This window comes from Acomys minous, assembly GCF_964271855.1.
Source record: "Acomys minous genome assembly, chromosome: 12".
Lineage (NCBI taxonomy): Eukaryota > Metazoa > Chordata > Mammalia > Rodentia > Muridae > Acomys > Acomys minous.
The window spans coordinates 96615488-96632818 of NC_140493.1; the positions used below are offsets into that span (position 1 = coordinate 96615488).

At 43.4% G+C, this 17331-nt stretch overlaps 1 protein-coding gene across 10 annotated transcripts in view; it reads right to left on the reverse strand.

Annotated features, from left to right (window-relative positions):
* The window catches only part of KANSL1 (KAT8 regulatory NSL complex subunit 1), a 122191-nt gene extending 105280 nt beyond the window's left edge, over positions 1-16911 (reverse strand). For 3 of the 10 annotated variants that reach the window (XM_084750005.1, XM_084749999.1, XM_084750008.1), the window contains exons 1-2: positions 15048-16150; positions 14839-14946 (exon numbers count right to left, since the gene is read on the reverse strand). The gene's annotated coding sequence lies outside the window, so the exon portion shown is untranslated. Of the gene's footprint in view, positions 1-14838; positions 14947-15047; positions 16152-16837 lie in introns of those variants that run through there. The other 7 variants (XM_084750007.1, XM_084750010.1, XM_084750003.1 and 4 more) reach the window with 4 other exon arrangements.
* Between the last annotated feature and the right edge of the window lie 420 nt (positions 16912-17331).

Here is a 17331-nt window from a genome sequence, read left to right on the forward strand (position 1 = left end):
AGAAATCCTACATAATTTCCTCAACTTTTTCGCTTTTTTGATTTAGACTAACAAAATTAAGGATCCAGTATTATTTTCAACCATAACTCCTACATTAAGACATTAAGGCATAAATTTAACAAAATTATCCCAAATTAACTAATTCCAAGTACGCAATAAAAACCAGTAATATCTAGTTGAAACTATTTTCTGTGGTAAAAGGAGAGGAAAGCCAGGTATACAGGTGTTGTGTCTACTATCCCAGCTACTCGGGCCGGGAGTGGAAGGCACATGCCTTTAACCCTACCTTAAAAAGAAAGGAGAAAGCAGGCTGGAGACATAGCTGCAAAGGACCCAGGTTTGATTCCCAACTCACACATAATGGCTCACAACCATCCATAACGCCAGTTGCAGGATCCACCACCTTCTTCTGACCTTTGCAAAGGCAATAGGTATGCGTATGCATATACACATTTGCAAGCAAAACACTCATACACATAAAGTAAATAAAACTAAAATATTTTTAAAAAGAGAAATGCCGCTGGGTGTGGCGAAGCACACCTTTAATCCCAGCATTCGGGTAGATTGCAGTGAGTTCGAGGCCAGGCTGGTCTACAGAGTAAGTCCAGGATAGCCAAGGCTATACAGAGAAGCCCTGTCTTGAAAAAGCCAAAACCAACCAGGTATGATGGTGCATGCCTTTAATCCCAACAAAGGCAAGCAGATTTGCTTTGAGTTCGTGGCCAGCCTGGACTACAAAGGGAGTCCAGGACAGCCAAGGCTACACAGAGAAACCCTGTCTTGAAAGGCCAAGGAAAGAAAAAAGAAAAGAAAAATCAAAACCAACCTACCAAAACAGAGAAATGCTTTCCAAGGCATGATACAACATACCTGTAATCCTAGTACTGGGAGAGTAAAACAGAAGGATCACGAGCTCATGGGCAGCCTGGACTACATAATGGTTTTTGGGCTAGCCTAGGCACAAACAAAACTGCACTAAAAGAAAAGGGAAGGAAAAAAAACAAAAAACAAAACCTCACAATGCCTGCAATATCCATGGTAGTACTATCAAATTATGATCTTGCCCAGCTCAACACGGTGGCACACACCTTTAAACACTTAGGAGGCAGAAGTAGACAGTTCTCTGGGCTCTCTAGGCCAGTCTGGTCTACGTAACAAGTTCCAGGACAGCCAGAAACACAAAGTGTAAGAGTCTATTTCAAAAAATAAAGTCATGCACTATCATACCCAGCTCAAAAAAAAAAGTTTAATAAAACCTTGTTACTGGTATTTAGACCCACAGACCAAAATTTTTCTTTAACAATAAAACCTGTACTCTTAATTAAAACATTTTGGGAGAGTTGCTGATGATTGAACCCACAGTCTCAAACATGCTAAATACACAGCCAACTAACAAGCGTTCTACTTTATATAACCCCTAAATCTACTTTAAATGTTACTAGAAATGGGCGAACTTTTAAAGCTCTATCATTCCTTTCCTTTCATTCATAGACATTTATTAAGATGGGGGGTGTATGATTAGATGCTGTATGGTACATACATACAAAAAGCATTATGGATCTATTCAATGTTATTTTAAAGGGGGAAAAAGATCAAGGTTAATAATTTACAAAGATCAATTAGTAAATTTTTAGTAGGCTTAGGCTTCCAATTCTCTCTTCTGAAACCTTTTTCTGAAGACTGCCTAAATTATCACAGAAGTCTAAAATTAAGTGTTTCTTAAAAGCATACCCAAGGCAGGGTGGTAGTGGTACAGGCCTTTAAACCCAGCACTCAAGAGGCAGAGGCCAGCAAATCTTCTGAGTTCGAGGCCAGCCTGGTCTCCAGAGCAATTCCAGGACAGCCAGAGCTGCACAGAGAAACACTGTTTCAAAAAAAACAAAAAAAGAAGCAGATCCAAATACCCCAAATAAAATAAAATGTAGAGAGCACGCCTTAATCCCAGCACTAGGGAGGCAGAGGCAGGCAGATCACTGTGAGTTAAGGATAGCCTGGTCTACAAAGTGAGTCTAGGACAATAAGGGTACACAGAGAAACCCTGTTTCTAAAAACCAAAAAAGTTAAGGCACCAGGAATCTAAAGTGTTAGACTGGTCACCTCTACCATAAGTGTCTCAAAATAAGCAAAAAATCTGAAAGGGAAATTTGGTGACCTAATCTAATCATATTGAGTTCTGCCTTTTCATTCTCAAGTTTTTGCTGTTGCTCCGGGAGACACTTCTAGGCTTCTTCTTTATTCTGATAGACTTTTAAACATTAATTATATCTTTAACTATTTTATCTTCATTGAGTAATTAGGCAATTAGACACATTTCAATCAAAGCCATTATTACTCTGATACCAAAACCAGATAAAAACCTCATGATAAAATAATATAGATCAATATTCTTTATGATAGTTATGAAAATATTCAATAAAACAAAAATGAATCCAGAAGCAAACAAAAAAAAGGAGTACCTTTGCTAAACGTGGTTTTATTCCAGTAATTCAAGGTTAGTTTAACAGCTGTAAGTCTGTTGTAACATGCGTTATTATAGGGCAAAACCGCATGACCAGAGCTGGAGAGATGCTCAGCAGGTAGGAGCTCTGGCTCAAGGAGGAGTGTGACCTCCTACAAATCCAGTTCTAGGTGATCCAGCGCCCTCTTCTGGTCTCACTGGGCACTGCATACATATATATACATGACATGCATGCACGCAAACATCCACAGAAATAAAATGTTAAATTTTTTAAAACGCCAGGCATGCCGGGCGTGGTGGCGCACGCCTTTAATCCCAGCACTCGGGAAGCAGAGGCAGGTGGATCGATGTGAGTTCGAGGCCAGCCTGGTATACAAAGTGAGTCCAGGACAGCCAAGGCTACACAGAGAAACCCTGTCTTGAAAAACCAAAAAAAAAAAAAAAAAAAAAAAAAAAAAACACGCCAGGCATGGAGGTACATGTCTTTGATCTCAGCACTCAGGGAGTCAGAGGCAGGCAGACTGTGGTGAGTTTGAAGCCATCCTAGTCTACGAAGTAAATCCAGGACAACCAAGGCTACAGAGAAACCCTACCTCAAAAAACCAAAAGAAGAGCTGGGCGTGGTGGCTCTTTAATCCCAGCATTTGGGAGGCAGAGGCAGGAGGATCACTGTGAGTTCGAGGCCAGCCTGGTCTACAAAGTGAGTCCAGGACAGCCAAGGTTACACAGAGAAACCCTGTCTTGAAAAACCAAAAAAAAAAAAAAAAAAAAACACGCCAGGCATGGAGGTACATGTCTTTAATCTCAGCACTCAGGGAGTCAGAGGCAGGCAGACTGTGGTGAGTTTGAAGCCATCCTAGTCTACGAAGTAAATCCAGGACAACCAAGGCTACAGAGAAACCCTACCTCAAAAAACCAAAAGAAGAGCCGGGCGTGGTGGCTCTTTAATCCCAGCACTTGGGAGGCAGAGGCAGGCGGATCACTGTGAGTTCGAGGCCAGCCTGGTCTACAAAGTGAGTCCAGGACAGCCAAGGTTACACAGAGAAACCCTGTCTCGAAAAAAAAAAAAAAAGAAGAAGAAAGAAGTCTACTTTTATTGCAGCGCCTATAATCTTGTATACAGAAAATACTAGATATAGCCAGGTGTGGTGCATGCCTATAGTCCCAGCACTTGAGAGTTAGAAGCAAAAGGATCAGGAGTTCAAGGACAGCCTCACTACATATTAAGTCTGAGTCCATGAGACTCTGCATGAGAGAGGCTCTGTCTAAAAACAGGAACTATCAGAAAACACTAAGAAAATCACAAAGTACTGGCACTAATAAATTCAATAAAGCTATGTGAGGTCAATATACTAATGGTAATTATAATAAGTACTTGCTGTGTAAGAATGAAAAACATTCAGAACACTCAAACACAGGGTAGGCACGGCAGCCCACTTGTACTTTCAATCTCAGAAGTGAACCCCTGGAATAAACTGGCTGGTGAGACTACTGATAAGCTCTGGGTTCAACTGAAAAACCCTGCCTCCTACAAAGTAAGTCTAGGAAAGCCAAGGATGCACAGAGAAACCCTGTCTCAGGGGAAAACAAAAAACAAAAAACATGCCAGGCATGGTGGCGCATGCCTTTAATCCCAGCACTCAGAGGCAAGTGAATTGCTGTGAGTTTGAGGCCAGCCTGGTCTACAAAGTGAGTCCAAGATAGCCAAGGCTACACAGAGAAACCCTGTCTCAAAAAACAAAAACACAAACAAACAAACAAAAAGGGCCTGCCTCAATGAATAAGGTGAAAGAGCAATTGAGAATGATTCCCAGCATAAACCTCAGCCTCCATATAAACACACACACATGCCTACATTTACGTGAACATGCATACATATATACCAAAACATGGGGGGTAGGGGTGGGGGGGTAAAAGGAGATAAAAAAAATTCAATCACAATAGCACCAAAAAGAGCAAAACAGGAGCTGGGGGGAAAAGGCTCAATAATTAAAGATTGCTCTTACAGAGGACCTAGACTCAGTTCCCACCACCCACATGGCAGCTCACAACCATCTGTAACACCAGTTCCAAGGGATCTGATGTCCTCTTCTGATCTCTGTGCACCAGGCACACATTTAGTACATAGAGACAAATATAGCCAATACACCCATATACCTAAAATACTTTTTTAAAAATTAAATTTGTGGCAAGGTGTAGTGGTGTATGCCTTTAATCCTAGTAGGTAGCTCTCTTGAATTTGAGGCCAGAGGCTTACAGAAGAGTTCCATCCAGGACAGCTAGGACTACACGGAAAAACCCTACATTGAAAAAAAACCAGTATATAAATAAATAGATAAATGCATTTTAAGAGATGAAGCTAAGCTGGGCGTGGTCGCACATGCCATTAGTCCCAGCACTCTGCAGGCAGAAGCAATCAGATCTTCATGAGTTTGAGGGCAGCCTGATCTACAAAGGGAGTCTAGGACAGCCAAGGGTACACAGAGAAACCCTGTCTCAAAAAAACAAAACAAAAAACAACAACAACAAAAGATGAAGCTAAAATAGTATTTCTAAACAATTTCACTTTGCGTAACAATGACCCACCTGTGAAGTGTGAGAAGGCAAACTGTACTTCTGCCCTTTATTGCTCCTTGAGAAATTACCCAAGTACACTAATCTGCCCTCACGTTACACTTGCAGCTTCACTGCCAGAAGTACATTACGAGAAACTCAGGTTTCCTTCAAACTTAAGTTACTCTAAATTACTCTATGAAAGAATGAAAGAAGACCCAGCATGTCACAGATATAATCAGTCATCTACCAGAATAAAAGCAGCTACATCAGTGAGGAACACAAAATCCTATTACTAGAACAGTTATCTTCAGGGACTTAGGACTGAATTGTACAATTATTTTAAAAGCTTAAACAGAAGCAGCTGTGCCTAAAGAATACTGAAACAAGGCCAGTCATGGTGGTGCACGCCTTTGATCCCAGCACTCAGGAGGCAGAAGCAGGCAGATCGATGTGAGTTTGGGCCAGCCTGGTCTACAAAATGAGTCTAGGATAGCTAAGATAACACAGAGAAACCCTGTCTTGAAAAAAAAAAAACCCTGTAACAGATAGTTGGCAAAGCATCTATTCAAAAAGAAAGTATTAGGCATTCTTGTCAGCAAAGCTATCCAGGGCATACAGATGCTCTCCCTCTAAAGTATGAAGAGTGTGTTCTAGAGAGAGGATACAATCATCAGTCAACTCAATTCCAACCCATTCTAATCACTTTCTCTTTTTCATCTATAAGTCAACAGTGATTTTTCTGCATGTAGTCTGATATAATTCTGGTTAGGACAAGACACTGGAGTCCAGTAATCACTGGACTGAGACTGGCAATATTGGATTTTAAGTAATATATCTATACCTAAAGCAGCCATGTGGGTTTTTTGTTTGTTTGGTTTGGTTTTTTTGTTTTGTTTTGTCTTTTTGTTTTGGTTTTGTTGTTGTTTGTTTGTTTGGGAGGGGTTGGTTTTTTCGAGACAGGTTTCTCTGTGTAGCCTTTTCTGTCCTGGGCTCGCTTTGTAGACCAGGCTGGCCTCGAACTCACAACGATCTGCCTGCCTCTGCCTCCTGAGTGCTGTGATCAAAGGCATGCACCACAACGCCCGGCAAGATTTCTTTTTCTTTTTTCTTTTTTTAAATGTATTTATTTATTTCGTTGGTTGGTTTTTCAAGATACGGTTTCTCTGTGTACCCTTGGCTGTCCTGGACTCACTTTGTAGACCAGGCTGGCTTTGAACTCATAGTGATCCTTGCCTCCCCAGTGCTGGGATTAAAGGCCTGGGCCACCATGCCCAGGTAAGTTTTCTTTTAAGACTGAAGTTCACTGATTTAAAAGCACAGAAAATACAATAATAATAATAATAATAATAACAACAACAACAACCATCACCATAATGAAGTGAGTTTCAATATTCTACATGTTGAACAGCACAAAAATTTGGATAAGTTATATAAATTTTAAATAGTATAACCAGTATTTTCTCCAAAAAATATTAGAGTAGCCCCCTCAGACAAACAGAGCCAGACAGACAAACAGACATAACGAGCCATCTGAACTATATAATTAGAAGTTAACATATATGGGCTGGGCTTGGTAGTTAACGCACTTGATATGTAAGCCCTGGTCCCCAGAGCAAGCACAGGCAGGCACAGCGGCCTGCGTGTGGAACACCAGCACTTCTAGCTGGAGACTGGCATATGCAGAGAGCAACAAGAAGAGCAAGAACGAGACCCTGTCTCAAACAAGGTAGAAAAGCAAAGACTGATATCGAAAGTTGTCCTCTTCCTCACATGCCTAATGAAATGTACACACCTTCATTCACATAATTATACACCCACTTGTGCTCACACACAAAAAAGAAATTGATATATATGACCCTAGTAACATAAATAAAAACATGGATCTGGAGAGGTGGCTCAGAGGTTAAGAGCACTGTCTGTTCTTCCCGAGGTCTTGAGTTCAATTCCAAGCAGCCACATGGTGGCTCACAACCATCTATAATGAGATCTACAGCCCTCTCCTGGTGGGCAGGCAGGATACTGTACACATAATAAATAAATCTTTAAAACCATATAAATAAAAAAACCACAAACCACCAATATTTGCATAGGGGACAACTAAAAACGGCCACATAGTTTGAGAATATATTTAAACTCTAGTTATATAAAATTAACTTTTATTTAAAAAGATGTGTACTATAAAAGCATTGATAGACTTTAAAATACTTTACTGAAAGCAAGAGGACAAAATTTAGGTGCTCAACCAAAAATCTTAAATTGCTAAGTAGCACATAGTAAAGGATAAGAGAGTGGAAAGAAAAAAAGGACTCGGGAGGCAGAAACAGGGGGATCGCTGTGAGTTTGAGGCCAGGCTGGTCTACAAAGCGAGGATAGCCAAAGCTACACAGAGAAACCCTGCCTCAGGAAAAAAAAGAAAGAAAAAAGAAAGAAAGAAAGAAAGAAAGAAAGAAAGAAAGAAAGAAAGAAAGAAAGAAAATTACAAATGAGAGAAAGCATCAAAAGCCATTACAGGTGTCCAGTAGCATTCAGACTTATGTCAGCAAAACCTAACAGCTAGGTGTGGTGCCTCAGCTCTGCAATCGCACCACTCAGAAGATTGCTAAGAGAGCAAAGCTAGGCTGGGATATAAACTGAGCTCCAGGACAGCCTGGACACAAGACCCTACTAAAAGATGGAAGGATTGCTTTATAATAGATTACTTATAGTGCTCAAAGCAAAACAGCTGACATGCAACTTTTATTTACTTCAATATTTACTAAAGAAAATATATGGGGATAAATTATTCTTTAAAGCATACAAATCACTGATAGTGAACCAAATTCATCATTAAGCACGCAAAGTATAGCAAATGTCAAACATATATGTAAAGTATCAACTGTAAAACTGCTCAGGGAGCCTGCCGCTGTTGTGCATGCCTTTAATCCTAACACCCAGGAAGCAGAGGCAGGTGGATCTCTATGAGTTCGAGGCCAGCCTGTTCTACAGAGCGAGTCCAGGACAGCCAGGGCTACACAGAGAAACCCTGTCTCGGAAAAAAAAAAAAAACAAAGAAAGAAAGAAAAAAAGAAAAAGAAAAGAAACAAAGGAAGAAAGAAAAAGAAAGGGTCAGTAACGATCCCTGTCTTCATGTGCCAGCACCAAAGGTCGGCCACAGTCCAGGAGTTCTGCCGCCTGGACGTTTCACTTCCCATGTTTTCTTGCTGGGCAACGTGGAGCACACCTTTAGTACAGCACTCAGGAAACAGAGAGATGAATCTCTGTGAGGTTGCTGTGAACCTGGTCTACAGAGCAAGTTCCAGAAACCCAAGACTATATAAAGAAACCCTGTCTAATGCTGGGCATTGTGGTGCATGCCTTTAATGCCAGCACTTGGGAGGCAGAGGCAAGCGGATCATTGTCAGTTCGAGGCCAGCCTGGTCTACAAGTGAGTCGAGGGCAGCCAAGACTACACAGAGAAACCCTGTCTTGAGGGGGGAAAAAACCCTGTCTCTAAAAACAAGAACAAACAAATAAAACTACTCTCAAACATAATTATCTGTGCATTAATATTGCTGCTCACTTAAACGTAATATCAGTTTTCATTACATAAATAATGCTATAAGTATCTTTATTCACAATCTTTCTAAATGTCTTTCCTCCATTTGGATAAATTCATAGAGCTGGAACCTCAGTTAAAGGACATTTATAAATTTATTGATATGTGCTACCCAAGTATCTTCAAGAAAAATTAGGCCCAGTGCACATTCCCACTAGCTATGTTTAAAGAATGTTTTTAGCCATCTCTGACAGCTCATTTGCCAATTTGATAGGTGAAATTACTTATTTTGAATACATTTGATTACTTATAATGAAATGTTTTTCATATGCTTCTTGATGGTTTATATTTTCTTTTTGTGAACTTTTATCATGTTCTTTGTCAATAAAGCTTTTACTTTCTCTTAGTAAACTTGAAAATCCTCATAAGTAACTTTGAGATAAAGCCTCATAAGTAACTTTGGCTCCCCCTGCTGGTTAAATATAACCATGATCAGGAAGCGGACTGATTACTGATCCAGACACCACACACACACACACACACACACACACACACAACACACACACACACACACACACACACACACACACACAACACACACACACACACACACACACACACACACACACACACACACACACACACACGCAGTGTGACTAAGAAGACAAAGTTCCAGAGAAGGGAGGGCAACAATCACTCCTGCGTGTGTAAGAACAATGGTAACAGTTCCTTATTAAATAAACTGGCAGGCTGGTATGAGGCAGGTCTACAGTACTAACTTCTCTAAACTTTAATAACGTGAGCAGGGTGTGGTGGCGCACGCCTTTAATCCCACAGAGGCAGGCGGGTCGCTGTGAGCTCGAGGCCAGCCTGGTCTACAAAGTGAGTCCAGGACAGCCAAGGCTACACAGAGAAACCCTGTCTCAAAACAAGCAAACAAAAAAGAGCCAGTTTTTGCTCCCAGAGAACTTACAGACAACAGAAAGTAAAAGAGAAGCAAACTAATGGGCACCTGGTGTTAGACCTCCTGAGCATGGAGGCTCAGAGCAAGGGCTGCAAGCACAGCACACCCCGAGGGACCAGAGCTCTGTGGTTAATGTGACTACCATGTGGCAACTGTTCCTAAAGGAGGAAGACAGAACTGGAGAGACGGCTCAGTGCTTAAGAGCGCTTCTTATGTTTCCAGAAAATCCCTTTCGTAGCACCTACTGTGTGTGGCTCAATGAGCTCACTTCAGCTCTCCAGAGACCTGATGCCTTCTTCTGGCCTCCATTCACACACATGGCACACATTCGCACACATTCACACACATGGCACACATTCACACACATGGCACACATTCACACACATGGCACACATTCACACACATGGCACACATTCGCACATTCACACACATGGCACACATTCACACACATGGCACACATTCACACACATGGCATACATTCACACACATGGCACACATTCACACACATGGCACACATTCACACACATGGCATACATTCACACACATGGCACACATTCGCACACATGGCACACATTCACACACGGCACACATTCACACACATGGCATACATTCACACACATGGCACACATTCACACACATGGCATACATTCACACACATGGCACACATACACACACACACACACACACACACACACACACACACACACATATTTAAAAGCAAAGGAAAGAGGAGTAAGTCTTCAGAAAATAGTAAAAGCCCTTAAAAACCGATAAGCGCCCGTGTGGAGGCTCAGAGGACTGGCACAAGGAACACAAAGAAACTGCCAACACATGTGTGCTGCGGAGTATGAGAAGACTGGAGCCAGGCCATCAAGACCATGGGTGCTTGGCTAAAGCAACTGAACTACAATGCTGGAAAGCGGGAAGAGCCACAGTAGAAAAAGATATCATCATTCAATAAAGTCTACATTTACCAAATCACTTCTGATAGAAGCTTGGAAGACAGAAGGCAATCAAAAAGAGTGAGGAGGTAACTCAAATGTCATACAGGCAACAAGGTGATAGCCTGAACTCAGAAGGGAGAAGTGGCAATGAGCAGGAAAACTTTTGTTTGTTTGGTTTTGTTTTTGTTTTTCGAGACAGGGTTTCTCTGTGTAGCCTTGGCTGTCCTGGACTCACAGTGTAGACCAGGCTGGCCTGGAACTCACAGCAATCCCCCTGCCTCTGCCTCCTGAGTGCTGGGATTAAAGGTGTGCGCCACCACACCCAGCTACGAAAACTTTTTTTTTCCTTTTTCCAAGACAGGGTTTCTCTGTGTAGCTATGGCTGTCCTGGACTCACTCTGTAGACCAGGCTGACCTCAAACTCACAGCGATCCACCTGCCCTACCCCCCCCCCCCCCAAATTCTGGGATTAAGGGCATGCGCCACCACGCCAGTCCTCTTTGGTTTTTTGTTTTGTTTTTCAGGAAAACATTTATAAAGAAAGATAAGGAGGAAAGATGGCTCAGTGGGAAAAGGCACCTGCTGCCAAGGCTGACAACCTGGATGGAACAGACAGATTAGAATACATGAGAATCTGCTCAGCAATTGTGCTTTAAACTTATTATAAATTTAACAGAGCCGGGCGTGGTGGCGCACGCCTTTAACCCCAGCACTTGGGGAGGCAGAGGCAGGCGGATCGCTGTAAATTCAAGGCCAGACTCACAAAGTGAGTCTAGGACAGCCAAGGCTACACAGAGAAACCCTGTCTTGAAAACAAAAGAACAAAAATAAATGTAACAGGTTTCTTCCCATTATTTGGGAGCTAGAGCGGGAATAGGAAAAAACCCTATAAAATTCAACAGTAGCGCACACCTTTAGTTCCAGCACTCGGGAGGCAGAAGACAGGTGGATCTTTGTGAGTTTGAGGCCAGCCTGGTCTACAGAGTGATTTCCAGGGCAGTCAAGGCTACACCGAGAAACTCTGTTTCAGAAAAAACAAACAAAAACAAAACAAAACAAAAAGAACCTTGTCTTCCTTCTCATCCAGGGAAGATGTAAGGAATTATCTGTTAGCTTTTTTTGTTTTTTTGTTTTGGTTTTTGGTTTTTCGAGACAGGGTTTCTCTGTGTAACTGCCCTAGCTATCCTGGAATTCTCTCTGTAGACCAGGCTGGGCTCAAACTCACAGAGATCCTCCTGCCTCTGCCTCCAAAGTGCTGGGATTAAAGGTGTGGTGCACCACCACTGCCTAGCCGCTTTTACTTATTTTTAAATTTTGTTTTCAAATACTTGGATTGATCCCAACAACAAAAAGTATAAAAGAAGCCAGGTGTAATGGTTTATGCCTTTAATCCCACTCAGGAGGCAGAGGAAAGTTTTAGGCTAGCCAGGGTAACACTGAGAACTTGTCTCAAAAAAAAAAAAAAGCCAGCAAGAGGGTTCAGCAGGGAACACCTGTTGCCATTCAAGCCTGGCATCTGGAGCGTAGGCAGAGGGGATTGAAGGTAGAGGGGGAAGAAAGAGCTTAAGGAAGAAGCACCAAGAAAAACTATGAAGTGCAAGCACCCTGGGGTGTGTGCTGGGAGTGAGAGAACACAGCATAGAGGGTTAGGAACAGACTTAAGCTGTTTAGACTGTGTTGTGAAGTCTTGTGTTATAAGAGTCTCAATTTATCTGTGTGATACCTGGGTTAAGAAATAAGCTAAGAGAAACACAGTTTTATGAAAAATAAACTTCAACACCTGAGTTCAATTCCTAGGACGCATATGAAGGTAGGAGGACAAAACAAACTCAACAAAGCTGTCCTCTGACCTCCACATATGCTCTGCAGCAGCATCAGACACAAATGGGCATAACAAAATCCAGGCTTCAAAAAGATGGGGTGGGGGGGAGTCCTGAGTCTGACATAGAGAAAAGGGGGAAATATAACTTCCATGAGGAGGTATAACTGACAGGAGTGCCTTACATCAAAATTACTAGAGTTTTGAAGTTTACTTTTCCTTTACTGCTTTCATTTCTTTGGTACTGTGGCTTGGAAATGGTTAAGATGACACATTTTACTACCATTTTCTAAATGCATGGAAACAAGTACATATTCAGGTATAACATTTAAACAATGTCTAACCAACTAGAGTTCATTCTAAAATGAGATCACCGGAAGTTGGAGAATGCTGTCAGTAAACTGTGCACCGCACAAGAGTGAGGGCCCGATTTCAGATCTCACACAAGGGCCAGGAGCAACAGCCCAACAACTAGGAGGTGGATGTAAGATCCCCAGCTAATGGGCCAGCGAGCCATGCAAGCCTATTTGATGAGCTCCAGGTTCAATGAAACCATGTCTTCAAAAAATATAGTGGACAGCAACATTGCCCTCAGGCCTCCATATGCATATATATGTATGGATACCTACACATACATGTGCACATACTCATACAAACATATATACATACATACATATATCTGTATGTGTGCGTATTTATATATGTACATACACCACATACATACATATACACATACATTAAAAATATAAATAGGTTGGTGAGATACCTCAAAGGGTAAAGGCACTTGTAAAGAAAGCCATGTCTGCTAACCTGAGTTTGATCCTCAGAACCCACATAACAGAAGGAAAATTGACTGTCTCATTTAAGCTACACGCACACACAGACACTCAGAAATAAGTAAACATTAAAAAAAAAATTAAGCCGGGCAGTGGTGGTGCACGCCTTTAATCCCAGCACTCGGGAGGCAGAGGTAGGCTGATCGCTGTGAGTTCGAGGCCAGCCTGGTCTACAAAGTGAGTCTAGGACGGCCAAGGCTACACAGAGAGACCTTGTCTCGAAAAACCAAAAAAATAAATAAATAAATAAAATAAATAAATAAATAAAAATTAAAAAAAAAAAACTAAATAGCCATGTAACTATAATCCCTAGTAGTTAACAAATTAATTCATACACACTATAAGGGACACTGACTTTTGGTCTGTTATTCTTGTCGTGCCAAAGGACTCTGGTCCAACAGCAGAGGTTACAGTATTTTAATACTCCAGATTTGCCAAGAATTAAAGGTAAAACATTAAACACTATACATCGTCTTTAAAAAGTAGGCCTAAACATATCTACTACCTTAAAACAAAGGAAACTTGATCACAGAGACCAGCAAGTCCTGACACAAAACAATTGTTAAAAAGTAGAAACACAAGCCAGACAGGGCACACACCCGCAATCCCAGCACTTGGGAGGCAGAGGCTGGCAGACCTCTGTGAGTTCGAGGCCAGCCAGGTCTACAAAGGGAGTCTATGCCAACCAATGCTACACAGAGAAACCCTGTCTTTGGGGGGGGGGGAATAGAAACACAAGTAAACAAGGTCCTCCAGTTCCTAGGCACTCAGAACTTGTGCCTGTGTTTCTCCGTTCAACCTCTCCAACTTTACTGTGAGCAGATCACCACAAAACAATATTAACTACACCATTACTAATTCTCAAGGAAAGCAAGGCTGACAGAGGACTTCTAGCACTCCTTCCTCCTGCTTCCTTCCTCACTTCCCATAGCTGTGTCCTCTGCTTAGTCCTACTGAAGAGTTCTTTAGCCACAACAGCCTTAAAGAACAAACATCATGGAGAGGTTTTCTCAAATGGTCACCTGTCCACACAGGCCAAATGAGGAGCACGCTGTGAAAGGAAAGGGCACAATGGCTATCTATTGAAAAACCATAGTCTAAGGACCAGCAGGACTCTTGAAGAGTTGCATACATAAACCTTAATATACTAATACGAAATGTCAGAGTAAACAAATGGTTAATGACACATCTTTTGTAACACATGAATCAGCTACTGATTTGCAAAAGTGGGGCACACCCAACTTCATATGACTCTAAAGTACCTGTTTAAAAATGGACCTCAAAGTCTGAACTGCCAACCCATCTACCAGGTTTGGAACAGAATTTTACAAGTGTGTAAGCTGTAATAATTTAAAGTTAAAAAGATGAACTCATCATTATAATAAAAATTAATTTAAGAACTTCATTAATATCTTAACACCAATAATCAAGAGCAGCAGTAGCACAAATCCTAAGGAACAACAGTTCTGAGGGTGAGTAGTACCCTGTAAGGCAACTGAAGAGTAGCAAATCCATAAACATTCTAGACAGATCTGGACATGGGGCAAGCACCTATAATCCGAGCACTTAGAATGCAGAGGCAGGAAGCTCATGAAGTTAGGACGATGCTAAGCAATCTAAAATGTTCCAGGGCAGCCTGGTTTACAATGAGACCCTATCTCAAAACACAAATAAGTGATACTAAAATACACATAGCAAATAATAATGAAAAGTGAATGCATCTTACCTTAAGAGGCATCCAAATAGCATTCATAGTGTCAGGAATAGCTCAGAGAACTCAGAAATAAGCAGGAAGAGACTAAGTAATTCCCTCAGTTACCACGGATAAGGAAGTCTGAAAAGGAAGATTTCTTTTTTACTTAAGTGGAAAAATAATCTAGAGTATGTAAATAGTTTATTCTATCTGGGAAGGATGTTAAGTACCAATTGCCTTACCATCCTAAAATGTGCACAAGTGCTGGGAGTGGTGCACGCCTGTGGTCCCAGCATTCAGAGGAGGCTGAGACAGGCTACTGTCTCTGAGTTCTGAGCCAGGCAAAGCTATTTACTGATTTGCTCTCAAAAGAAAAAGAAAAAAAAAAGTACAATATACAATTCCTTTTGTAAAGGACATACGCGGGTCTCTATATGTGTATAGAAATGTATTTTATATCAAAAGAGAACATGAAATTTAAATAATAGAAAATTACTTATCAAAGAGTCAAAAAACAAAACCCACAGGAAAAAAGTTATTGCTCCCAGAGTATCTCATAAGCATTACTGAAAATGATCTACTAACTACCTCAAAAAGTCTGCAGCTACTTTTGTTTAGTCAACTAAAAACCTCTCTGACAAGTCCAGTGTCCTAACTTTTCTTAAAATTAAATTTCAGGCCAGGCGGTGGTGGAACACACTTTAATCCCAACACTTGGGAGCCAGAGGCAGGCGGATTTCGGTGAGTTCGAGGCCAGCCTGATCTACAGAGCAAGTTCCAGGACAGGCAGAGCTACACAGGGAAGCTCTGTCTCAAGATGAGAAGAAAAAAAAAAAAGCAAAGAAAAAAAAATTTTTTTCAGAGCTGATTCTACATAGGAAGAAGGAAGGAAGGAAAGACCCTCTTTCCCGGAAATCTTTAAAAACAGACCAAAGGAATTAATTTCGAAGACGGAGGGTGCTAAGTTTGCAGGGGTTCAAAAGGATGGACTAAATGACCCCCTTGTAGGTGCCTTAAGTCCTAGGCCAGAACGAAAATTCCAGCATAACCAGTTACTTGCTTCACTTAAAATGGAGGCATGCCGGAGTAGGAATACAAAAAATATCACACTCACCTCTTTAAAAATAATTTCTTAAAAATCAGAGTCGAGGTCCCCATTTGAAAAAAAATAAAATAAAAGAGCTCTGGAGTGAGTTTGCTCTGTCTCTCCGTTTGTCACTTCGGTTAGGAACACTTGGCATCACTTTGCCTACCGCTCATCGGATTTGGGGGGGTGGGGACGGGAGGAGTTTGACTCTTGACCCGACTGTCGAGCGAGCCTGAGATCCCCCTCCCGCCCCCCCCCTCCCCACGACTCCACCTCCCACCCCGCGAAGCGATCCCCAGCTCCACAGGACCGCGGGGCCGAGATCCCAGAGAGCTCGAGTCCGCGCCCCTCCCCCGCCTCGGACCCTCGTCCCGGAGCCTCCCCCCCCCCCACCTCCACCCCCCAACCCGCGGCCCGCGACTCCTCCGGCCCGGTCCCCATTGTTAAGGAGGGGGCGGCCGTGGCCGGGTCTCGCGTCCCCGAGCCCGTGGCCGTTGTCGGGACTCGCCTCAGGAGGGGGGCGGCCCTCGGGATGCCGCTTCCCGTCCTGCCCGCCGCCGTCCGTCCCACCTCGCTCGGCCTGGCGCCCCGGGGGCTCCACTCTGTGCCGCCGCCCCCCACCCACCCACCAATCCCGGCCCTCAGTCCCCCGGTCCGCCACGGCCCACAGCCCGAGGACCAGGCCTTAAGGGTGGGCGCCGGCCGGGGGGTCCCCGCGCCCCACACACGCGTCCCCGCGTCCTCAGCCCGGCCGCCTTCAGGGCCCTCGGCGGCGCCCGCTCCCGCGACCCCTCAGCCTCCCGCCGTCCCGCGGCGGCGCCCCCCGCCCCCCGCGGCATCCCCGGGTCGGGACACCCCACTCTGCGTTACCATCACCCCGACACGCCGCGCCCCCACCCCCCGGGGCAGCAGTGCCAAAGGCAGCTCCCCCGGCCCCGGACCTACCTGCACGGCTCAACCAAGCCTAGAGTGGGGGGGGCGGGCAGGCTTCCGCCCTCCTCTGTCTCTCATTGGCCAGCTCAGGGCAATTCGCGAACGCCATTGGCTGAAAATGGACGTCCGTCAGAGCTGTGGGGCGGGTTGGGAAGGGGGGGGAAGAGATGCTGGTGCCTCGGCGTCTCTGTCTCTGTATCTCTCTGTCTCTGTCTCTGCCTCCGGCCCTAGGAAAAGAGAGGCTTGAGCTGGACGGAGCTGGAAGGGGGCCTCGTGAGAGAAATATAAGTAGGAATCCCCACAGTGCCTCACAGCAGTCCACCACTCAACCCCTGGCCTCAGTCCTTCAGGTCCTCTTGTCTGTCACCCCCAACCCCTGCCCCTCACCCTTCCAGGTTCTTAATCCAGGAAGCGATGAGATGGAAACCCGGGCCCGGAAGGCCATAGGGAGAGATTTTGTATAGGTACATAAAATATACACATATAAATGTTTATTTGCAAAGTCA